The following is a 24,213-nucleotide window of genomic DNA, read 5'->3' as shown; positions in this document are numbered from 1 at the left end:
ACAAACCAGCAGGGTTTAAAGAAACATGGAACCAAATGATTACAAAAAATAAAACAACATGCACGGAAAAGATGTTCATACACTCAACAGTCTCTGCTTTTATATGTTGTGACAGTACAGTGCCATGTTACAATATAAAAAGGTGTTTGTGTCACCCAGGATTTTCAGCCAGTCAGGTTGAGGGGCTCCAGGGTGTTTATGTCATATTGAGCAATCTGGTTATTTAATTTCCTCAGAGACATGGGTCCTAAAGCTGAGAGACTTCAAAGAAACTTAGGAGGGATGAAGTCCATTTCGCTGGTGTAGCGCTACTCTCGTAGGAGATGCAGGAATACTGTCCAGGTCTTCCCCAAAAGCTTTGCCCCACAGCCAGGCACATAGGCTCATTCACACGTTTCTTCAATGACCAGTATAGGGGTGTTGTTTTTTTATTTTTTATTTTTGGAGAACTTGGATAGGGTTGAGGGAATTAGGTGGGATACTTCAAAAACAAGAACTATGTACAGCTGAGGATCCTAGGTATTCTTTCTGATAAACTATGAAGAAGACCGTGCTTGAAGCAAACAGTAGACTTCAGCTCTAAAGCACTGGTACAAGTAGAAGCAAACCAGAGAGGAGTCCCTTTAGGTAGGAGATTAGGTGGACAAAGATCTTCAAAACACCTGCTGGTGTCCCCTTTAGCTAGACCCGCAGCAGACTCCCAGGCACCAAAGAGGTTTAAGGAGCACACAGTCTCTAGGATCCTTTAGAAGTGTCTGTACTCACAAGGCCCAAGAACAGCCTGTTGCCTTGCTCTGTGATATCAGACCAGATTTTCAGTAGATGGACCCTAAGTCAGCTTTAGCAAAACCTGGGTCTCAGCATTCAGGCCTTTAGTCCACCTGAGTCCTACAGCAGTATATCCAGCTGGAGATTCCACCAGGTTTACCATCCATGTTGCACATGCACAGCACCACCTGCTGACGTACTCAATCGATCTCCTCTCTGGATCAGACACACAACAACATCTGGCTACAGACGTCTCACCCTCTTACCCATGAGCCTATTTTTATATTCTAAGATGTGAGTTACTACTTATCTTTCTATTAAATAACTTCACAGTACACACTTAGAGGTGCTGTGTTTCTTTCTTAGCCTCAGAAAGAAGTAGGGGTAAAAGGATACATTAGTAACACAGACAACTGGCTGTTCTACACCTAGGAGGATGTGCTGTAGGTGTAGATTGTTTGTCAGCCAGGCAACTATCTGATAGATGTACAGAGTTGGTTGGCCAGTTTAGGAAAAAAGGAGCATGTGCACCACCTCCAGTTTGTGCAACTCCGCAATGCTGTAACTGATATGTACTGTATGTTGTATGTCTCAAATACAATACTCCCCCCACTAAAAAAACTATATTTAGATAACAAAAGCCCACTTTTTTTAATCTATTTTAGCAGAAAACCTTTTTTTAGCAGAAAATAAAATAATAAACCTTTAGATGAATACATTCTTTAATAAATCGCAAAAGAAAAAATAGCTTCAAAGCTTTTGCACAGAAGCTTGCAAACAAGCAAAATTGAAATCTATATCAAACTGATATTATACAGATGTAATACAGTATATAGCAGCTTTCCTTAGATGTGGTTGCATTACTTTTCATTTTTCAAGCTCAGAACAGTTTCAGCAATACCTGTTGATCTTGCCAGAAATGCAGCACACATTTAGCAGAGGGGAAAAGACAGAAAAACAATGTGTTTTTTGCAAGCTAATTATCCCATCAAATATTGTATAAGAAGAATGCAAGTACATATGTTAAAAGTTTAGCCTGTGTGACAACCATGGATACCTCCATAGTTACAGTGGAGAAGTAAGTGCATCTACCAAGGGACAGGTAGAGTGTTCGTTGCAGCATTAGCAGGTTAAAATAGGGAGGAAAAAGCACAGAAAAGAAAACTAATACAGCCAAAAAACATAATCAACCACTGGTAAGCTGCATAATATTACATTTTTGGCATTGAACGTGGATATAATTTAACAGTCATATTGTAGAGATTGACTTTAGAATATATGCTGTATATCTATTTTGTTAGATGTAAAAGCTTAACTGGACATAAGGAAAGAATAGTACAAACAAAAATTGGCACAAACTAAAAGTTGCATGAATATTGAAAATTAAGCAAGTTTTTAATAAGCTGCTGAAGCTTGTAGAAATTGGAAATTCTTATTCTTCCCCTTGTTAACAATTCTTTCAGAGGTTTTAGTTCAAACATTCTGGGAATCTCAAAATCACTGACTTGCAGTTCATTTTCCAGCTTGTTGTGAGAAAGCCAAACACATCTCTAACTTTCCTGGTCTCTAAGTTTAACTAAAACTCTCCTCGAACAGGGTTTCTTTTTCTTTGCTGTAGGTTTATGTAATAACTTGTATTCAAAGTATTCACAGTATACTGTACCACTTAAAATCTTTGAGAAGTTTATCAACGATTGTTTTTTGCCTGTTTTTTTGCATAAAGTATAGTAAGTGCTGCTTTTAGATACGTGGGGTCTATTTTAAAAAATTACTTTGCAAATGTCTTATTAGTTGCACAAAAGTAATGGTAAATACTGGTAATATGTGGAAATTGTCAACTTCTATTTGTTGCCTTTTGCTGGCCAAATTTAACTTTCACTAGCATTTAATTCTAAGAAAAAATAGAACATTCAACCATATGATTTAAAACAAAATAGACCCTTTCACCAATAAAGAAAATAGCCTAATACTATAGTATAAGAACATTGGACCACAGAGATAACAGAGAGACCTTTGCATTGTGTATAGAGTTTGGAGATCCTGTGTGAATTGACAAGTAAATAGCTGTTTGGCAAAGTGAACCTTCAGCTGTAGTGTGAATATTGAACACTTAGCAGAGGTAACAGATTTTTTTCTCTGGACTGCTGGTTACTAGGGAGCTGGCACCGGCCAATGTCCTAACAACCAGTGATCCATTTCTGCCCAGCCCATTCATCTATAGCCTGGGAATGTTGACTGACAGGTAAATGTAAACAAAAGGGTAGTATAAACAAACAAACACAGGATTCAGCCAAAATTTATACAAGGATTTTCGGGTCTGGTATGGATTTTAAGAAGGACTCCATGCAAAAATCAAGTAATAAAAAGGTGTGAGGTCCCTTCCAAATTCCATACCAGACATGTAGCCTGACTGAACCTTACTATGCCACATGTCCTCAATATGCGGGGTAACATTCCAGAGGGGACTGGAAATGAACTAAATGCTCTAACTCCAGTGCCTCAAAGGGGACAATGCCAGGAAGAAGACAGGGAATCAGATGAGTTGATAACCTATGGATAAAATCCTGGTGATGCCCTCCTCAGATTAGGAGATCAATGAAACTGGAAAAAAGCACATAGGTGGCGCAAACACCTAGCACATTATTCAAGGTTTATTATAATGTTTTTAAAAGACAAAAAACATACAAAATATGTACATGAAAAGCCTATAAAGCCACAGGGATGGCCCAAAATGATAGCAGAGTGTCTGACTGGCGGTGCAGTCGGCGTTTTGATGCATTTCGGGGACTTGTCCCTTTCCTCAGAGCTGAACCCGACATGAGTTGATGCCCTAATATAAATATGTGTGTGTGTGTGTGTGTGTGTGAGAGACCAATGCTGCCTCACACTCAGAGGGGAAGGGGATCACTGAAATGAACTAAAAAGGTATATAAAAACTAATAATACATAAATAGTGCAAAAATAATAGTACAATGATCCAATAATACTGTAATAATAACAAGTACTCGTTTAAACCTTGCCCTTTAAACCAACAATCATTATAAATACATGTGAATAAATGTAGATGATGGTATGTCTAATAATATGTGTAATCAATTTACGAACAATACCTTTGTGGAGGCAGAAACCTGCACCGTGCAGGGCAATAGCATAATGTATCTGAAGCTGGATGGTTGATGGATCCGTAGACAAGACAATGACCGCTGGAGCGCAAGATGGTCGTGCACTCCATAGGCCAGAAGTGACTCACCGGAATTGCTTCATGATGATAATAAAATAATATATAGAGAGAGAGATAAATAAATAAATAGAGAGAGAGAGAGAGATAGGAAAGATTTCTTACAAGGTCATGAACATGGGTGGAAGAAACTTAGACCAGTGAGAAACGATAGATCTCATACTACCCCAGGGGTTGCCATTCACAATCAGAATACGACATTTAGAAGCCGAGAAGAACATGATCTCAATTGTTATGAGACATTTACCAACACATCTTCAGTCTAATCACAGTCGAATAGGGTTCAGTCCATACAATCTACACGAGATGCTTTTGCACCTTCTCATAACAACATTTATAATAATAGAAATTGGCCTGATCTTAGTGACCCCAAACATGGGAAACAGTACAGGAACAAAAACATTTACAAAAAATTCAAATATCCCACAAACACTGGCCCTAGTAGTGACAATGATATCGGTTCAGTGGCTGGATCCCATTCTATGCCATCTTCTCTTTCCTCAGTTATCAACAACAACAGTAGTTCTCACACCAACCATTTGCCACCTACAAGGGAAGACAATTCAGTGCCAGCTGCAGCTCACTCAGCAGCATTGGCATCCCTACCCCTAGTGAATATAGCATCCTCATCTCCCTCCCCCTTATTTTCCTTTTTTAGAGGAAGCCACAACCATGGGAGGGACCAACAGAAGAAAGAGAATAGAAAAACCAGAAGAGACAACCGAGGAGAAAAGAAACACAAAAAGAGGCAAAGTCTTGATGGACACTGTAATACTATCAAGATTTTCAACCTTACCCAATTAACATTCAGTGAGCTTGAACTATCCCTCCTGAGAAGAGGCCTGAATTTTGCTGAATTTTGGTGGGGCTGTCTCTCACAGAAACAAATCTCTTAAGAGTGGGATGACATGTGAATTTATTGAAATCAACAAATATTTCAAACAGGTTTGGGGGGGGCCAAACCTGTTTGAAATATTTGTTGATTTCAATAAATTCACATGTCATCCCACTCTTAAGAGATTTGTTTCTGTGAGAGACAGCCCCACCAACACACACTAGGACATCTTTGATGGAGACTCTGAGAAACCTGATGCCACTGACACTGCCATTTTACAAACATTGGAGGATCTCTAGGAGGAGGGCTTTTGTGATCCTGAAAACCCCACTCTGATACTCCCTGAATACACTTATGCATATGTCACCATGGCTTACATCACTCACACTGATTTCAAACCCAAATCCATTTTTTATCCCCATTGGGCTAAGGGTCACTTCACTTCTTCATTCTATGAAGTTGTGTATTAGGAACTTAGCAAGTTGTTCATCACCACTAGGAAGGATCATACATCGGAGATGTCTCGACTACACTGTAAAATCCAATTAGTAAACCTTACTTAAAAAAAGCATGCAAACCGATTGCCTCAAAAAAACCAAGTAAACTAGAATAAGAATTGTATTTTCTTCTTACAAATGCTTATTGAGTGTGGTGAACTTACACTTTAGTATACACAACTAACAAAAAATAGTGAATAGTACTTGAAAATTTTACGTTAGGTGAACTCCTAACTTAGTATGGAATACTCAGATTTGCCATTTAAAATAACAAAATCATTTTAAGTTAAGTTTACTGTGTAATGTATTCCAAATGACACATTTATTTAGGTTGGGCTAACTAATGTGATATTTTCTGCAACTCTGAATATTGAGTTGTGGTTACTTGCACAGCAATCCGATTTACTTGTTAAAACCATGCAAACCGATTGCCTTAAAAAAACCAAGTAAGCGTTACTTGTTTTATTTTAGTTTTATCCAAACATCCATTTTACATTAACATCTTGCATCTGCCCAATACTGCAGACAAGCAGCGCAGGCAGGCCAGACTATCTAACTGTATGGCATGGGCCTGTTTCTGGGTTTGGCACCCCCTGCCTACCCATGCTGTGATTGGATGCAGTACACATCAATCAACAGGTTTCAGCCAATGATTGTGGCTGAAACCTGCTGACCGTCTCTTTCAAATCACGTTTACACAGACACAGCCAGATCACTGTGCTGTGAACAGAGGTCGTGTTTCTTCTCCCTCACAACTAAACAGCAGCACATAGGACACACATTACACTTCACAGATAACCCCCCCCCCCCCCCCGGTCAGTGTCATTAATACAGTGTACATTATTGTCTGATCACTGTATTAGTGTCACTATTGATGTCAGTTGGTGTCCCTCCCAGCCAGTGTGTTAGCTCTAGATTGCCCACCACTCCATCACAGTCACACTATGTTGCTGTACCGTCATTACAGTATAGAATCTATAGCTGTGTAAACAGCTGTGTAACAGGGCACATACAGAGCTGTTTATTGCCCTTGTAGAGAATTTACATATTACTTACACAAACTGTTAAAGTAAGCAACAGCCATAATAACAAACGTTGATGCTTGGTTTAAAACCTGACAAAATATCCAGAGTTTTCCATGACTGCCTATTTAAATATATCTTTTCATACAATTAAAGTGTTGTAACCCTTCCATATATACCTAGTAAAGTGACTGGCCTTAGGTGATACAGAGATGAAACATCCTACTACACAAGTTATACCTGTTAATCTGCAGTCTTCACTACAGCCATTTAAAGTGCTGTATTTATAAAGCTTGTCCGAGAGTTCAGAAAACAGAGGGTGGAGAGCTGAAATGAAACTCTGCAGAAATTCAGTGAGGAGAGCTCTAAGAACTGTTTGGTGGGATGAGACACCTCCTTCACAGGAACAGAGCTGAGGCTGTCAATCTGCTAGAGGGCCCTCCAGTCACCTTTTTTCTCTTGATGTCAGGAAAAAAAAAAACTTGTCAGAAGTGATTCATGCCGATATGGAGAAATGAAGCAGCAGAAATGAAATTATACTCATTGCTTTTAATGGAGACAAGTACACACTATAGAGGAATATACTTTGTTCATATTTCATGTCTGAAGTTTACAACCATTTTAATAGTAGTTTTCCTCCATGCCATTTTACACCATACTCACAATAGGTCCACTAAATTAACTCTGCCTGCAAGTAAAGGACCTTTTACAGGATGAGTAGGAACTAGTGAAAGGACCACTTTGCATATATTATAGAGATGTACAAGCTGGTCAACTGTATCAAAATGATCTGTCTCTGGTCCTTGCATACCAAATCACCAAAATAGAAAATATAGGCATAGCTCATTGCATATATCACAGATATTAAAGCTGACCAACTGCCTCAAAGTGATTTGTACTTACATGGAATAAACTCATTGCATATATTATACTGTAGAGACATACAAACTAGACAACTGCATCCATGAGTTTATTCCACGTAAGTACAGATCACTTTGAGGCAGTTGGTCAGCTTTAATATCAATTATGATACCTGAAATGAGTTTAGCCCACATTGGTAATATACAACCACTCAGGTATGTTTGTTGTATGATCAGATAGATTACTTTGAGGCAATTGAACATCAATTGCAATACATGAAATTATGTTAGCCTGTATTGGTTTTGTACAACCACTGAGGTATGCCTATATTTTCTATTTTGGTGATTTGGTATGCAAGGGCCAAAGACAGATCATTTTGATGCAGTTGGCCAGCTTGAACATCTATTACAATAAATTTTAAAACAGCACACTAAGGTTTCTGAGCTCTGTGACGTCAGCTAACTTTAGTCTACTGAAAACAGGTCACAGGCATGCAGAAAAACAAAACAAAACAAAAAACAAACATTCTAACACAACAGGAAATTCTTCAGACTTTGCAGTTTTGGTGGGAGTTTGTTCTCCCACATGCCAAGCATCCCTCTTTGAATGAATATAAAAGTGTTTTTCATGGCTTTAGGGTATTCCAAGTGTAAAGCATATAAAAGTCCAAAGAAGAGGCAAAGAGTGCTTGAGGTAGGTTCTGGAGATCCTCCATTACAGTACCTCCCTCGGCTATGATGACAATAGACACTGGGTCAAGGTGGAGATGATTTGGAGAAGCAGGCTTACTTTCATCAATGACAGTCATCAGTCCAACAGGTAAACGTGCCCAGACCTCATCACTGTCAGAAGGCTATACAAAAACAAACATGATTATTTGTCACTGTGTTGTATATGGTTAGTTTTAGCTTCAAGGTAAGGGTCAAAGTCAATCTATTTTTGGAAGGTTTCTTCCTTTAAAGCATTTTTTTAAACGGTTTTTATTTTAATGCATTCTATGCATTAGGATAAAGCACCTTCTGTGTGCAGCAGGTCCTCATTAATTGAGACAGCAGTGGGGCACCATTACCTCCCATTGCATTCAAAGTCAGTGAGCCAATGAGGAGAGAGAGGAGGTGGGGCCAAACCGCAGCTCTGTGTCTAAATAGACACACACAGCCTTGGCACAATTGCCCCATACAGCTGCTGGCTGTAGGGGCACTCAGCAGGAGTGAGGGGCCAGGAGTGCTAGCAGGGGACCCGAGAATAGGAGGGTCTGGGCTGCTCTGTGCAAAACCAACTGCACAAAAGGTGGTAAGTATAACACGTTTGTTATATTTAAACAGAAAAACACACAAGGACTTTAATATCACTTTAAGTTAGATAGCTGTATACACACGCAAAAAAGGGTATAATCCATCTGGATACACAAAGTAGTTGTAATGATACAGTTCTACTAACACGTCTAAGTTGCAAAATTGTGTTCAGGCATTAACATTTGTTTTACCCTCCCTCACTAAGGGATTACATTTTATAAACTTCCATACCCACCACTGTACTAGTGATATAATAAGTATTAATCTGTATTTCTAAGGAATACAAAGCAAATCCCCCCACAACTGCCAAGGTGCAACTATGACAACTTACGAAGCAGGTGATGTAGAATGTACTGGGGTCATCACCAAGTAGAACAGGGAGGCCTCAGAGCACAAGGGTGTCCATTGCTGTCACATCAGGTTTCTAGAAGTAAATTATCAAAAGTTCAGTTTAATATTGCATAAAATGTAAACCTACATGTTTATGAAGCAAATATCACACTATTTGACAGTTCAGGAAAGTTACTGCTTGAAGTTATTTAAATTACACCCATAGCTTCGATGTTTTAACATCATTGGATCACAACTTCTCAAGACCACTTTAAAATATTGAAATCAATACAGGTAACAACATAGGCCAAAAGGGATAGTAGTAGAGGTTACAGGTTGTACATTTATGGTATCTTACATATTTCTGTATATTACAACAAAGTGAATCATGAAAGGTTTTGTAAGTTGAGAACAAACAAAAAGAGGGTTTGTCAAGGTCCTACCTTTTCCCTGTGGTTATGTTACTTCATGTGCTGGTGTCCATCTTGGATTCTGCTGTGCATGATGGGAGCCCTTTTATGCCTTCAGGTTTCTGTGGTCCATCCTCCAGAGGGGTGTGGCTGATGACATATAAGCCTGTGGTCCGCACATGCTCTTTGCACTTGTGTCTTGTGTCTTTGTGTTGCTGTTACTCTGTTCTGACTCTCGTGACTCTCCTGGTATCTGATTCGGCTTGTCTTGACTATTCTTTGTATTCTCCTTTGATCTGACCCTCTGTTGCTGAACCCGGCTCGTGACCTGTGATTCTCGTCTGCTGTCCTGTACTGTTCTGTCCTGTTGTTGTTGACCCCGGCTTGTCTGACTACTCTTTTGTCTCTTCCACCAGCTACACGCCATTGGCGGCGGCCATTACCGCAGCTGAGGTGTCTCGGGGGCCGCGACCTGGTTCCTGGCTGCGTCAAGTCCATCCCCACCATCAGGGGCCCTGGTGAAGGGCAGCCTGGGACTTAGACTCCGCGCCCTGAGGGACTTCGGTCTGTGGGTGGTGGTTGTCGTCAGCCAGTGCATTACATTGTTAGGCCTGCCTGTCCGTTCCTCAGCTCCTGCCCTGACAGGGTTGCAGTAGACTCACCTCTGAATTAATTTGCTGCACAAACATGGACAATGTCTCTCCAACACTTCCTTTCTTGGACTTGAAGATTGTGACAAAGCGTGGTGTGTATCGATCCAGGGCATCAAAAAAGTTATTCTGCAGATTTGTGGTGGCTATTCTATTGAACTCTGCAAACACCTACCACTTAAAAACAAAACAAAAAAAAAAAATCTCTTTTGCCCTAATATTTGAATAAGTTTCTCCCAAATTCTCCAGTGCCCCAGCAAGCAGATCCTTGTCCTCCCTCTCTCTGTGGTTCCCCCAGCTTTTCCCTCACCTTTACCTGTGAAGTTCAGTGGTTTGTAAGGTAAACTTTTCTTCCTTACAAACTACTAAACTCTGCATTCAGAGATCATTGGTTTGTAAGCCAACACAAAACTGCTTAACTCCTAAATTTACTTACCAACTACTGAACTCTGCCTTACAAACTACAGAATTCTACATGTATAGTTCAGTAGTTTTGTGAACCAGAGCTCAGAAGTTTGAAAGGCAGAGTTCTAGTTAAACCTATTGCAAGAAAATCCATTAAAATATTACTAGCTATTGGCATCTTACCTCCAGTGTACTGAAGCCCACTTTGACAAAGAGTCTGTTCAAGGAAGAGATCTCAGGCAGCTGCTGTGAGCAATTCTTCTGAAAAGGACAAAATTCCTTACTTAAAAATAAGTTCCCCCTTACAACCTAGTGTAGTAGATTACAGGCAGACACAGTCTTTGATACCGTATGTGCATTCTTTATAAGCATAGGAAACTACAGCAAGCATTGAAAAAAAAATACTACAATAAAATATTAAATGAAACATTCAATTTTAAGTTAAGTGGTTAGGATAAGTTCAATGGTTTAAGGCAGCATCCAAAGTTCAGTGGTTTGTAATGCAGAGTTTATATTTACGGCCTCCATCCTGAACACAGGCTTTTGTGCCCTGTAGCACCCCCCCTTCGTGGGTGGCAGTATCTGCATCCACTCCCCCATGTGGTCAGTGATTGTATACCCCAGAAAATACTCACAATGGCAGAGACTGTCCAGTCGGTAAATATGGATCAAGGATTACCATTACACAAGGTAAAATCTTCCTCTGTGGAATGGATCGTTGTTGACTGAAAGAATAGAGTACAGGAAAAATGGTCATAAATAACTGTAATAAAAGCTGTGTCTGTGCCCCTTGTCCTTTGTGGTCAAGTGTCTTTTCATCCAGTGCCCCCCCCCCCACAATAGGTTTGAAGATAGCCACCATACAAGCATTCATAGAGCAGAGTGATTGTAGAGCACAATGTGCTCCTGGTGGTCAGATCAGTGGCTGCTCCCCCAAATAGTGCTTGTTGGCTGCGTCCTTTTCTTGCCAGTCCATGGCCGCATGCACCCCTCCCTTTGCTGGTTGGTGGCCACACCCCCATCCTCCTTGCTGGTAGTCAGCATCTGCACCCCCCAGGCCCCAGATGATCAGTGTCCACACTCCATCTACAGTGTTGCCAACCTACCAAAATAAATTTACTGATAAGACACCCACAATTTACTGACACAGCCAAGTTTTTACTGCCATTTTGACAATTACAATTGTAAGTGCAAATTTCAGTATTTAAGTTACAATTAAGTACAATATATAATTAGCAATGTGAGAAAATCTGAAGGCAAAAATTTTTCTGATAAAGTAAGGGCAGTTATTAAAACCCATTAGTTTTCTGTCATCCCTGTCCAACTCAAGAGATTTCCTATTAACCACTTTAGCCCCAGAAGGATTTGCCCCCTTCTTGTCCAGGCCATTTTTTGCGATACGGCACTGCGTTACTTTAACTGACAATTGCACAGTCGTGTGACATCGATGTCCTTTTTTTCCCACAAATAGAGCTTCCTTTTGGTGGTATTTGATCACCTGTGCGGTTTTTACTTTTTGCACTATAAACAAAAACAGCGACAATTTTGAAAAAAATATATTTTTTACTTTCTGCTATAATACATAGCCAATAAAAATAATGAAAAAAAAAGTCAATTTTCTTCATCAATTTTGGCCGATATGTATTCTGCTACATGTTTTTAGTAAAAAAAAATCCCAATAGACATATATCGAGCGGTTTGCGCAAAAGTTATAGTGTCTACAGACTACGGGAAAGATTTATGGTTTTTATAATTTATTTGATTTTTACTAGTTATAGTGGCGATCAGCAATTTTTAGCAGTACTGTGACATTGGGGTGGACACATCGCACACTTGTGAACCATTTTGGTAACCAGTGACACCAATACAGAGATCAGTGCTAAAAAAAAAGCACTTTTTCTGTATTGGTGTCACTGGGAGGGAAGGGGCTAACACTAGTGAGATCCCTGGGCATGTTCTAACTGTGAGGGGAGCTGGGCTGTCCAATGGAGCAGAGTGATCTGTCTCCCGATGACAGGAAGGCGGGGATCATTCCGCTTCTTACCGAAAGAACCGCGAGCTGCCTTGTTTACATAGGCAGCTCGCCGTTCTCCTCTCATAGTGAAGATTGTCGGGTAGCTGGTGGCAATCGAGCCTGCCGGATACCTGCGCTGTCTCCCTCTGTGTGAGGAGACAGTGACAGCGGCGCTGGGGAGCACGTGGGCACCTCCCCTGCCCGCCTGCACCCTCGACGTACATTTACGGGATTTAGCCTGCACGTGCCACCCTGTTGCCGTATATGTGTGTGGGGCGGTCCCAAACAGGTTAATTTCTGTTTCATAGCCAACACTGAAAGTGAAGTGAAATCCATGGTAGCCACCAGGATCACCAGAAATTATGTCTCCAATTCTAACATTTTGCCTTTATTCCTGTTTTAGATTCTTCTACTCTTGGTGATAGCAGTAAAAAGGAGAGGAAAAAAATCTACCAAACTGGGGCATGAGAGAGAGAAAAAACACACACTGAGACTGCTGCACATTGCCCCCCCCCCCCCCCCCCCCAGACTGCAGAGGGACACAGATATGGAAGCACTCATTGAACAGACACATTAGCTTTTCCCATAAACTTCCTCTCTCCAGATCACAGTGCAACACACACTCACCTCCAAAGATGATACTAAATCCCAAGAGGGATGGCAGTCACAGAACTCAGCTTTTCCCCCACTCTGCCTCTCTCCAACTCACACAGCCCCCACCTTCCTGATCCCACACAGCTCTCAGGAGAAGCAGACACTGAACACCAAGGAGGAGTGGCATATTACAGCACATGGACTTTCCCACGCGCTTCCTCTCTGCAGCTCACACTGCTCAGACACCTCCACTACACCTCAGACCTGTCCATCCTTCAAGTCCAATTGCCCATATTTCCCACTGTACTCACTCCGTGCCTCTCACACCCTCTTCAGCAGCTCTTCTTTCTCCTGGATGTCCTTCCAGTCTGATGTCCACGTGCCTTCTGCCGGCATATTGTTGGAGCTTAGCTGGGACCTCTGCTTCTCATTGGTGCAGACAACTGTCTGTCACTAATAAGCCCATGTCCTATTGGAAGTAGGGAGGAGGAAATTGTAGGTGTCTGGAGATAGGACAAATAATAATTCAAGCTCTGAGGCTGTGTATGGATATACACTTGTATTCCTGTGTGCATGTAAATGAGTATATACAGAGTATAGACACAAACTAAGTGTACTTTATATTTTTTTCTTGCACACTTTACTCAGTGCTGCTTTATTAGTGTTTAGTCAGTAGTGTGCATTGTGTCATAGACATCAGTACATCTGATTAGAGATCAGTATAACACAAGGTGTTAATCACTCCCATGTGCAAGAGGCCTAACCCTTTCTCTTCCTTAAAGGACCAAAAAGAACCAGAAAGGCAGCACTGTGAAAAAAAGAGCCAGCAGGAGAAAATGTACTGTAACTGGCTGCCTGCTAGGGCATTTTTAATACATTTGCAGCAATACTGAAACACTGGACTAAAGTGATTGTAAACACAATTTAAAAAAATAACAAAGGTTTACACTTTTCTGCTGTGTGCAATTCCCCCAGTTGTCCTTTTTTGGTGCTCATGGCTCCTCATGTTCTAAGTGCGCTTCCTATGGTGGTGCACCTGCAGGTGCAATCCTGAGCCGCTGTCTGTGTCAATTGACAGACTCTGGCTCCACCTAATACCTCAATCTCTCTTCACTGGCTTTGATTGATGACAGCAGGAGCAGCTGCCTCAGCAATGCCTGTTAGACCTGAAAGTCAGAAGAGAAAGCCACTATACAGACAGACATAGCGCTGGATCAAGTGTAATAAGGGGAGTGAGGGGGCAATAATATTACCTAAACCTAAATGCAGGAAAAATTGTTTAGACTTTACAATCACTTAAAGCCAACTCCAGGCAAAACAAATATTACCTTGCAGTGGGACTGCAAGGGTTAACTACCCATTTGTGTCTAGTGGTGAGAGAAAGGAGATATACTTACCTGATCTTTCAATTCTCCCTGTACAAAACTGATCCCTGCAGCTCATGCAACTCCACCCCCCATGATCTAGCATTCTTGAGTAGTGAACTGGTCCTGATGTCAGCAAGCCCATAGACCGGCAGGACATGAGGATGTCAGGAATAGTCCACTGTTGGATCGTGGGGGTGTGCCATTTGCAGTATCGGAGGATCAGCTGAGTTTAAGCTTTTTTTCTCCCCTGCAAAAACAGTTAACCCTTGCAGTGCAAGCAAAGCTCCTCTGCATAGGAGTTTCTTTCTTTTTGCCTAGAGTTGGGCTTTAAGGACAGTTAATGCATATCTGCCTCCTACTGGTGTAGTATTGCCACTGCGTCCTTTGTTGCAACTTGATTATTTTAAGTTGGTTTCACTCAAAAAAATAAGTAAAATGGTTTCATTACCTTGCAATTAACTCTAACTTAATAAACACTAGTAAGAAGGCATATTTTTGATATATGAGTAAAATTAACAAATATATCTAAGTTGGGAAAGCTATTGGATTTTACAGTGTAGAAAAAGAAACATGAGAGAACAATTGTCAGATTGTGATTAAACAAGCAGATAAAGGGGGAGGTCTGGTCATACAGAGCAGACAGGATTATCTCACAGAAGCTATGAGACTATTAGGAGATTGTGACACCTATGAGATACTCTCAGGGGATCCAATTGGGCCTTATAAATACACTCTTAAGGACCTGTTAGACCAGGCTCTGAGGGGGGGGGGTGTTGAGCAAACAAGAATGGCATTTTTTGTTTAGACTATTCCCTTTAACTCCGAACTTTTATCATATTCCAACAATACATAAGGATCCCATTCATCCCCCTGGAAGACCCATTATATCTGGGAATGATAGCCTTACCAGCAATGTCGGAAATTACATTGATCACTTCTTACAGCAATATGTAACATCACTCCCCTCATATGTCCGAGATTCGGGTCACATGCTTGACATCCAATTACCGTTGGCAACCAGAGTATAGGTGGGTTTCACTAGATGTGGCCTCCTTATACACCTTTATAGCACATATATTCGGGCTGCAAGCGGTTCAACACTTTCTTACTTTGAATAATACTTTACATCCCTCACAGGCGAATTTCATCATCCAATGCATTGAATACTCTCTCACTTCACAATTATTTTGTGTTTCAAGATACTTTTTTAAGACAAATCAAAGGCATGCCCATGGGGGCCAGGTTCACCCCCAGCTATGTAAATCTATTAATGCGTTATTGGGAAAAATTCCATATTTGGAGCAATAACCCTTTTGAGGCAAACCTTTTTGCAAGGTATATCAATGATATCCTGATTATTTGGATTATTGGGATGGCACAGATTGTGAGATGGAGAAGTTCCTCTCTCATTGTCTGTTATCATTTGTGAATTCAATGTTGAAAGGATTGTTCAAACTCGTGCTTCTTGATTTAGAACTCAAGTTCGATAATTATTATAACATCATTTCTAAGACACATTTTAAACCTTCGGCAGGTAACTCTTATCTGCATGCTAACAGCCATCAGCATCCAAGATGGATCCAAAACATACCCTTGGGGCAATTTTGCTGTTTAAAGAGAACTTGTACACGTCTTGAGGATTATGATGCACAGAGCATTATCCTCAAAAAGAGGTTTCTGGAGAAAGGGTACACAACAGCAGCCATTGAGCAAGCATATGAAAAGTATAGGGTCATTTGGAAGCCACCACCAAACTGCCTAATAGGAGACAGCAGCAATCTTAATACATTGCTTTCTGCACCCGGTACAATCCGAAAGCTTTTCATATTAAAAGGATCCTTAAAAAGTATTGGTGTATTTTACATCAGGACCCTCATCTTACCAATGCCATCTCAGAGAACCCAGAGGCTATCTTTAGGAAAGCCTTATAGCCCCTTAATAGGGTAAAGTTTGCCCAGACGAACTTGGCGCCCTCTTGGAGTTTGTTATTTGGTCAAAAAGGCACTTATAGATGTGGAATAGGGAATTGTGGATATTTCCATTCATGTGGCACAGGAAAAAAGAAGTGATGGGTAATGATGGCATTTCCTATAAGGTCAAACAGTTCATTAATTGCGGTTCACAATATGTTGTATATTGTCTCATTTGCCCGCATATTGTGTATTAGATTTGGAAAGCATAAAAGAAACATCAAACATGGGCATGAGGGGCATTTCATTCCAACCATTTCCAAAAGAAACATGACAAAATCCAGCAGGTCTCAGAGTTTTTGGGCTAGAGCGTATTTATTTGCATATTTATATCACATTGTGTATTCATGGGTTGCCTATTGTGATTATAAACACCATTTCACAAGTTTGTAATCAGGCCGCACTTTTAGCATTAAGTCTATATTTTTATTCATATCATTTAGTGATTGCCATGTACTTGCCTGGCCTTTGGTTTGTTTCATCTCTATTTTTATTTTCATGCCATTCTCATTTTTCAACATAATTTGCATATTTCATTTTGTATATATATATATATATATATATATGTGTATATATATATATATATTTTTTTTTTTTTTGCTCACATACTATTTTTTATTTTTTTTTCCAAGGTTTGAACAAGTGCATGTTGTTATTACTGTATTTTTGGATCATTGTACTATTATTTTTGCATTATTCATCTATTATTAGTTTTTATATACCTTTTTAATTCATTTCAATGATCCCCTCCCCCTCTGAGCCTGAGGGGAGGGGTCTTTGCTATAGGCGGCATTGGTCACACATATATATTAGGGCATCAACTTATGTCGGCTTCAGCTCTGATGAAAGGGACATGTCCCCGAAACGCATCAACAGGCCAACCGCACCAGCAGTCGGACACTCTACCTCGTGTTGGTGAATATAAGAGCCTCTTTCCAAAAACCATGACCTGGTGATTGTGGATGTCTGTGGGAATGAAACTTATCAGAACTTGGAAGGCCCCTTATAAGATAGTGGGCCCCCAGATACTGCCCCCCTCCCACATGAATATGCAAGGAGTAAATAAATAAATACACACAGCCCATTTTGACATGTCCTTTAATTTAAAAATTCCCACAATGTAAATACATCATCAATCACGTCATTCAGTTACACAGATGCTCATCAATCACAATAATGGCTGGTCACTCATCCTTCAAAAGAAAAAAAACACCAGTATATCTGAACCCTCCAGCAGAATGACATCTGTTGGTACTGGTAACCCCAGCTGACCGCTGAATGTACAGTGCTGAAATGAGACACTGGTTGGTAGGACTCCAGCGTGTTCAGAAGTCCTAACATTCAGGAGTAATACCACTGCAGAATTGTTCACATGTGTAGCCAGGTGCTTGTCTAGAGAAGGAAGACACTGTGCTGGAGCTGCTTTGTATGCTTACACAAGACTCGTATGCTGGCTTTCAGTACCTTTTGTCATCTATCCAGCAGAGGGAGTCAGAAGGTATGAAGGACTTGAGAGACTTTGATGCAGGTTGCACTGACCTGTGGGAAGAATAGTCTGGGAAGGGGATCTTGCATGGAAGAAAATGGAGTATGGACTACAACTCCCAGATACTGTATATACTCTTAACAGGAGCAGAATGGAGAGTTTTTCTCCTTGACTTTAGAAAGAGAACTCTTTGCTGTAAGTCTTTTGCTGCCAACTTTTCTCATTGTGGAACTGCTCCCACCAAGCAATTTGGTGAACAATCATGTGTTTCTTCATGGATGTGGTACCTAAATGGCTTATACGTTTAACACATTGCAGACAGGGGCTGTATACTACAAAGCCCTCACTGAAGAGTTCTGTTGACTAGCCCTTGGGATAGCGTTGGCCTGTACCAATGGGGCAGTGCTGCCAGATGGATTAGGATAACTGCTCTGTTGAGTAATTTCAAGCTACTTTACCACACAGGCATATGGTGATGTGCTGCGCACAAAGGGCACCTTTGCCTGTGTCACCAACAAGTGTATGTTGAACTCCCTGAAAACAAAAAGGACCTACTTACAGAAAATAAAATACATGTAGCAGGCAAATCATTTGCAAATACATATTTTCTTTTAAATTCAGCCAATGGTTTATCCACATATCGGCATTATTAATGTATTTAGTATCATTATTATTATCATGCAATGTTTGCTAGCATTTATAATCAAAATTATACTTTCAAAGCACTAAAGATTTTCTCATCCTCAAATGGATGAGCTGAATGAACTGCATTTTTTACTAAAAGTGGCATAATCTACTTCTGAAATTAGGTAGGTGTGTCCATCAGTAGATATAATGCAGCAGCCTTGAAGATTTAATCTTCTCAATCTGGCCCACAGTTTCACCTGAGTTTTCTATGTCTGATATAGACAAAAGATAAAGCACTTGTACCAGATGGCTGAAAATGATATTGAGTTTGGAATTAACAGTATAATTTCTGTATTGGCAGATGACGGGTACTCCGGTTTCCTCCCACACTCCAAAGACATGCTGGTAGGTTAATTGGCTCCTGTCTAAACTGGCCCTAGTATGTATAAATGTGAGTTAGGGACCTTAGATTGTACGCCCCTTGAGGGTTAGGGACTGATGTGAATATACAATATATATGTAAAGCGCTGCGTAAATTAACGGCACTATATAAGTACCTGAAATAATAAATGACAGAAAGTTATGTAGTGCAATAAAGTCCATACATGATATATCTGATTTACTGACCAGGATGCACTGTCTGATTGCGAAACTACAGGGCAAAGAGGTTTCATATATGTACTTGGTAGCTGAAAGTGTGCAGGCATCATCTAGGACTACATCGGGGGGAGTCAATGTTGGAGTGGAATCTGTTCTGTTTATAGACTCACTAACAGCATGCAATGTCAATCTAAAAGGGGTGTAGACTCAAGAGACAGAAAAACATAATCTTTCCACTCTACAAAGCATTAGCAAGACCTCATCTTGATTATGCAGTTCAGTGTTGAGCACCTACCAGAACCCCTACTCTGCAGGGTATGTAGGGTCATGTGCAAGGTTATGGAAATCTGTGGCTGGAAGATGAATGCAAATTCAAATTAAATGCAATTTTTCTACAATCACTTTCACTAACATGAGCAGAAACTTCACTTTAATTCAGATAATTATTAGGAATGGTGTAGTCCATGTCATACATACTGTGATATTAGGCCAACTGCCCGATTTTGCTGCAATCGATGTAGCATGGTACCAATGAAGTGATAAAAGGGGAATTTAATATGGATTTCAAATGCATTTGTTTTTCTTTTTGTTTGGCAACCTTGAAAATGTATTGTGCAATGTAAAGGAACTGCTTGAGATGATTTATTCACATATTTTGATTTATGTGAATTGGTCCTGATAAGCAATGACAATACCTATTGCAGTGCTCCTTTGTTTTGTTTTCTATGCCATTAAATATAGTAATGTTCTGGTGTTTTATTACTATTGTTAACAGTGAAAACAGTGAAATATTTTGGCAGAGGAGTACTGCAACAGGAAAAAAAATCATTATTATATTAGCCTCAGGCTTATCTATCTATCTCTCTATCTATCTATCTATCTATCTATCTATCTATCTATCTATCTATCTATCTATCTATCTATCTATCTATCTATCCACACTTGAAGTGAGTCAGGGCCTGGACTGAGCAAAGCTAAAAGGGACGGCTAGCATGACTGAGGCGTGCAGACGAGATGGAGCATGTATTTGGGTGGGAGTATATGCAGTAAGTAAGGGGGTGGTTGGCGTTCCCTTGGCTCCGGATAAGACGGTGGGTCACACGGAATTGTGTTTTTTGGGCATTGTTATCGATACAGAGGCCATGGAATGTCGTTTGCCTATGGATAAATTGGAGGAGCTCCGGGGGTTGGTGACTGCGGTGGGTCAGTGCAGAAAAATTCAACTTCATGAATTACAGTCGTTATTAGGTAAGTTGAATTTTGCTTGCCACATCATGCCCATGGGGCGTATATTTTCCAGGCGCTTGGTGGCTGCCACAGCTGGTGTGGCGCCCCCGCATCACAGGTGATTAGTGAACTACGGGACGACTTGGGGGTATGGAGGACATTTCTCGATTCCTACAATGGCAGATCACTTTGGTTGGATGGGGCCGTGTCTAACTTTGATCTGGAACTGTTTACGGATGCGGCGGGCTCTGCCGGTTTTGGGGCCTATTTTCAGGTCAGTGGTGCGTGGGTCCTAGACCGTTGCAATGGAGGGAGGTGGGTTTGTTGCGCAATCTGACCTTATTGGAACTTTTTCCAATCGTTTTGGCCATTTCTTTGTGGGGTGCCGCTTTTCGGAATAAACAAATTTGTTTTCGTTGTGACAATCTGAGTGTGGTCCATGCCATCAACAGTGTTTCGGCCTCCTCTAGGCTGGTGGTTCGTTTGCTTCAGCGTTTGGTTCTAGACTGTTTACATCTTAATTGTTTTGTTTCAGCTGTTCATGTTCCAGGTGTGGATAACTCAGTTGCTGAGTACTACTCGTCCCATTCTTTTCGCTTTGGGGCTGCTACGGAGGCCGCCCGGTGGGGTTTCGGTGATCACGTCATTCGACTTATTGGGCGTTGGGATTCGGCTAGATTCCAGTTATACGTGCGTCCTCAGTTCTTGTGAAGGGTGGGTGATCTTTTGGTGGTGTTGATTTTGTCTACATGGTACCTGTTACTGTCCATTCTTGTGTTTTGTTTTGTGTTGTGGGGGCATTGTTGAGGGTGTTCTACCTCCTCCCGCCCTTCTTTGTTTTTCTTTGCAGGTTCTAATGTCTGTTTGGTGTGGATCCTGGGCCATTCTTATGTCTTTTGGGGGGGCTAAGCCGGCGGATGTTGGGTTTTGATAGGGGGGAGGCCAGGATTCATTGGCTTGGTGTGCCGGGGATGTTGTGGTCCAGGGTAATACCTGAGATTCATCGTTATTCCCGCTTAGACCGGCCTCCGGACGTTTTGGTATTGCATGTGGGCAGCAATGACCTCGGGTTGCGCTCTATGTGGGAGGTGATCCGAGACATTAAATTTGATTTTTTGCGCCTTCGGTCCTTTTTCCCACAGACTGTTATGGTCTGGTCTGACATGGGGGCCCATGCTTCTTGGCGCCTGGCCTGTTCGGTCGACAAACTTAACCAGGCTCGGATAAAGGTGAATAGGGAGGTGGCGTGGTTTTTTGTGCGGAATGGTGGCCTAGAAGTCCGTCATCGTCAGTTGGAGGAGGAGTCCTGGCGGTATTTGCGTGAGGATGGCGTGCATCTCAATGCTGTTGGCATTGACTTGTGATCATTCAGCCTCCAGGATGGTATACAGCAGGCGTTACGGGTTTGGCGGGCTACACGAGTGTAAGGGTTCATACTCGTGTGCTGTGGCAGGAGTCGATGGGTCTTTGAAGGTGGTGCTGGAGTGACAATTTTGTGGATTATGGGTTGGGCCCATCGTAGGTATTGATGTTCCTTCCCAATTATAAGGTTACGTTGGTAATGTGGGAGTTCATTGGCTGTATCTGGGACTATGTAACTGTAGTTTTGTCACCGAGGCGGTGTAGTAGCGGCTGGGGGCCTTTTCATTGGGTGTCAGATACAGCCGAGTTTTGGATGTGAGTAACAGTGCATTTGAAGACCTTGGACCCGGTTGGCATTATTACTGTCAGTTATTATTTGAGTGTACTGTAAGAAGTGTTATGTTAGAGTTATGTTAAATTAATGGCTGCTATGGCCGGTTTTACACCAAAAGAGAGTTGCGTGTTTATTTAGGTGGGGAAGGTAGAAGGGGGTGGTGGTTTTATGGATTAGGGGTAAGTATTAGCCTCGATATTCTGCATGTCCAACAGTCAGGTCAGTGCCTGGACTGAGCAAAGCTAAAAGGGAGGGCCAGCATGACTGGGGCGTGCAGATGAGGCGGAGTGTGTATTTTGGTGGGAGTATATGCAAGAAGTAAGGGGATGGTTACTCACCTGATTGGAGTACGCAACCTTGAGGGGTGGTCTTGCCAGGATTAGGAGGTGGGATGGGTCTTGTCAGAGGTCAGTCAGAGCTTGTGTTAGCAGGGGGGTGGTTTCTTCCACCCTCCCTCCTTGGAGTTTTTCGTGTTTTGTTTTGCTGTTTTGGTTATGGTTTGTTCTTTGTGTTTGTCCTGTTGTTTGTTTTTGTGTGGGTTGGTTGAGTTTGTTTCTTGACTGGAAGGGCATTTGTGTCCCGAGATGTTTGTTTGTTTTGTCATGGCAGCCGGCAGGGGTCATTGGGTCTTTGAAGGCGGTGCTGGAGTGACAATTTGGTGGATTATGGGTTGGGCCCATCATAGGTATGGGTGTTCCTTCCCAATTATAAGGTCACGTTAGTAATGTGGGAGTTCATTGGCTGTATCTGGGACTACGTAACTGTAGTATTGTCCGCGAGGCGGTGTAGTAGCGGCTGGGGGCCTTTTTATTGGGTGTCAGATACAGCCGAGTTTTGGATGTGAGTAACAGTGCATTTGAAGACCTTGGACCCGGTTGGCATTATTACTGTCAGTTATTATTTGAGTGTACTGTAAGAAGTGTTATGTTAGAATTATGTTAAATAAATGGCTGCTATGGCCGGTTTTACACCAAAAGAGAGTCGCGTGTTTATTTAGGTGGGGAAGGTAAAAGGGGGTGGTGGTTTTATGGATTAGGGGTAAGTATTAGCCTCGATATTCTGCATGTCCAACAGTAATGCAATTTGACACAACCTTGCCTGTGCTAAATGTAATTTAAAATTGTCATTTAAGTGCTGTGTTGCCCCCCACCCCCCCTTAAATATCCTAACTGTGTCAGCTCAGAGTACAGGGCTAGTTTGCATAACCAACTGTCCATTGAGTTGCAAGCTTTGATCTGGGTTTTGGAAGTTAGTTCTGATATGACCACACTTACATCCTGCTGTCTAGGACTTTGGTTAGTTACTTGTGCAAGGTATACATTTTGTACTTTGTTCTTTAGAATGTTAAACTGAGTGTAACTCCGTACTTAGCTAAATCTGCTAGGTAAGTAGATGCAAGTCTCCTTTTAAGACCCCCTTATTAAATTCATCATTATTCTTTTATAGTTAACATCCACAAAGGTTGTCTGTTCAGCAATCATTCCCTGATTTAGTATTAGTGATATAATTGTCATTCTTGCTTCTGTGAGGAGAGGGGATCCTGCTGTACACTCTGCTGAAAACAAGAACAAATGCACTTACGCTTGTAGTAGTACCCTCGAAAGGGCTGCTGGTTGATGATGATATAACAAAGCACAGTCACTGCACTCTTCCTGATAGCAACAGCCTAGATAATGATGATGAGTGGAGTTCTACCTCACTAGTGCAGGGGCTGCCATCACACACAGCACAGTTCAGGAACACTGACACAAGAAGCAGGCTAGGGGATGTCTTTTTGTGATTTATTGCTGAATAAACTTTAAGAGAGTGCAGTATGGTATGGAATACCCCAGGACCAATAACAATAAGAGGAGGACACACTTCTCTATGTTGCAATCTTTGGAAACAAATCTTCTACTAGTTAAATAAAACCACGTCCTAAATAAATATACAAATTCAACTCCCCACAGCACAATCAACACCTTCACCCCTGAAGATGTATAAATATTATTATACAGAAAATGCTACTAAATAGAAAAACTCCTCAATATCATACTACAAGTGCAGTCCAATCCCTAATAAGTCCACAAAATATAAACCATAGCCTTCTTGTGTAAACACGGTGAAAAATTAGTGTCCAAAAGAAATATAAATCCTTCCAACGATTTCCACGATAAATGTTCCCTCAAAAGAAGAAAAACATCACATAGTGCATTATCTTTTAAACTACATAGAAACATGTGACATCACTCAAGTGAATAGCCCATCAAAATTATTTGCAGTGCAAATAGTGAAAAATAGTGAAAAAAAATGTGAATCTGCACTGTGTGTGTGATTCACTC

At 41.2% G+C, this 24,213-nt stretch overlaps 1 long non-coding RNA gene across 2 annotated transcripts; it reads right to left on the bottom strand.

The window, feature by feature from the left end:
• Positions 1–9,924: 9,924 nt before the first annotated feature.
• On the bottom strand, positions 9,925–13,384 carry LOC149474373 (uncharacterized). 2 transcript variants are annotated; one of them, XR_016309173.1, is made up of 4 exons: positions 13,231–13,384; positions 10,947–11,036; positions 10,495–10,572; positions 9,925–10,077 (listed from the first exon to the last, which is right to left on the bottom strand). It is a non-coding gene; the product is annotated as an uncharacterized LOC149474373 (long non-coding RNA). The 2 variants fall into 2 exon arrangements; XR_016309175.1 differs by lacking the exon at positions 13,231–13,384 and adding an exon at positions 12,953–13,127.
• Between the last annotated feature and the right edge of the window lie 10,829 nt (positions 13,385–24,213).

This window comes from Staurois parvus, unplaced genomic scaffold (assembly GCF_062004578.1).
Source record: "Staurois parvus isolate SC_StPar_1 unplaced genomic scaffold, SC_StPar_1.0 ptg000006l, whole genome shotgun sequence".
Lineage (NCBI taxonomy): Eukaryota > Metazoa > Chordata > Amphibia > Anura > Ranidae > Staurois > Staurois parvus.
This window is presented reverse-complemented; position numbering and strand designations above follow the sequence as displayed.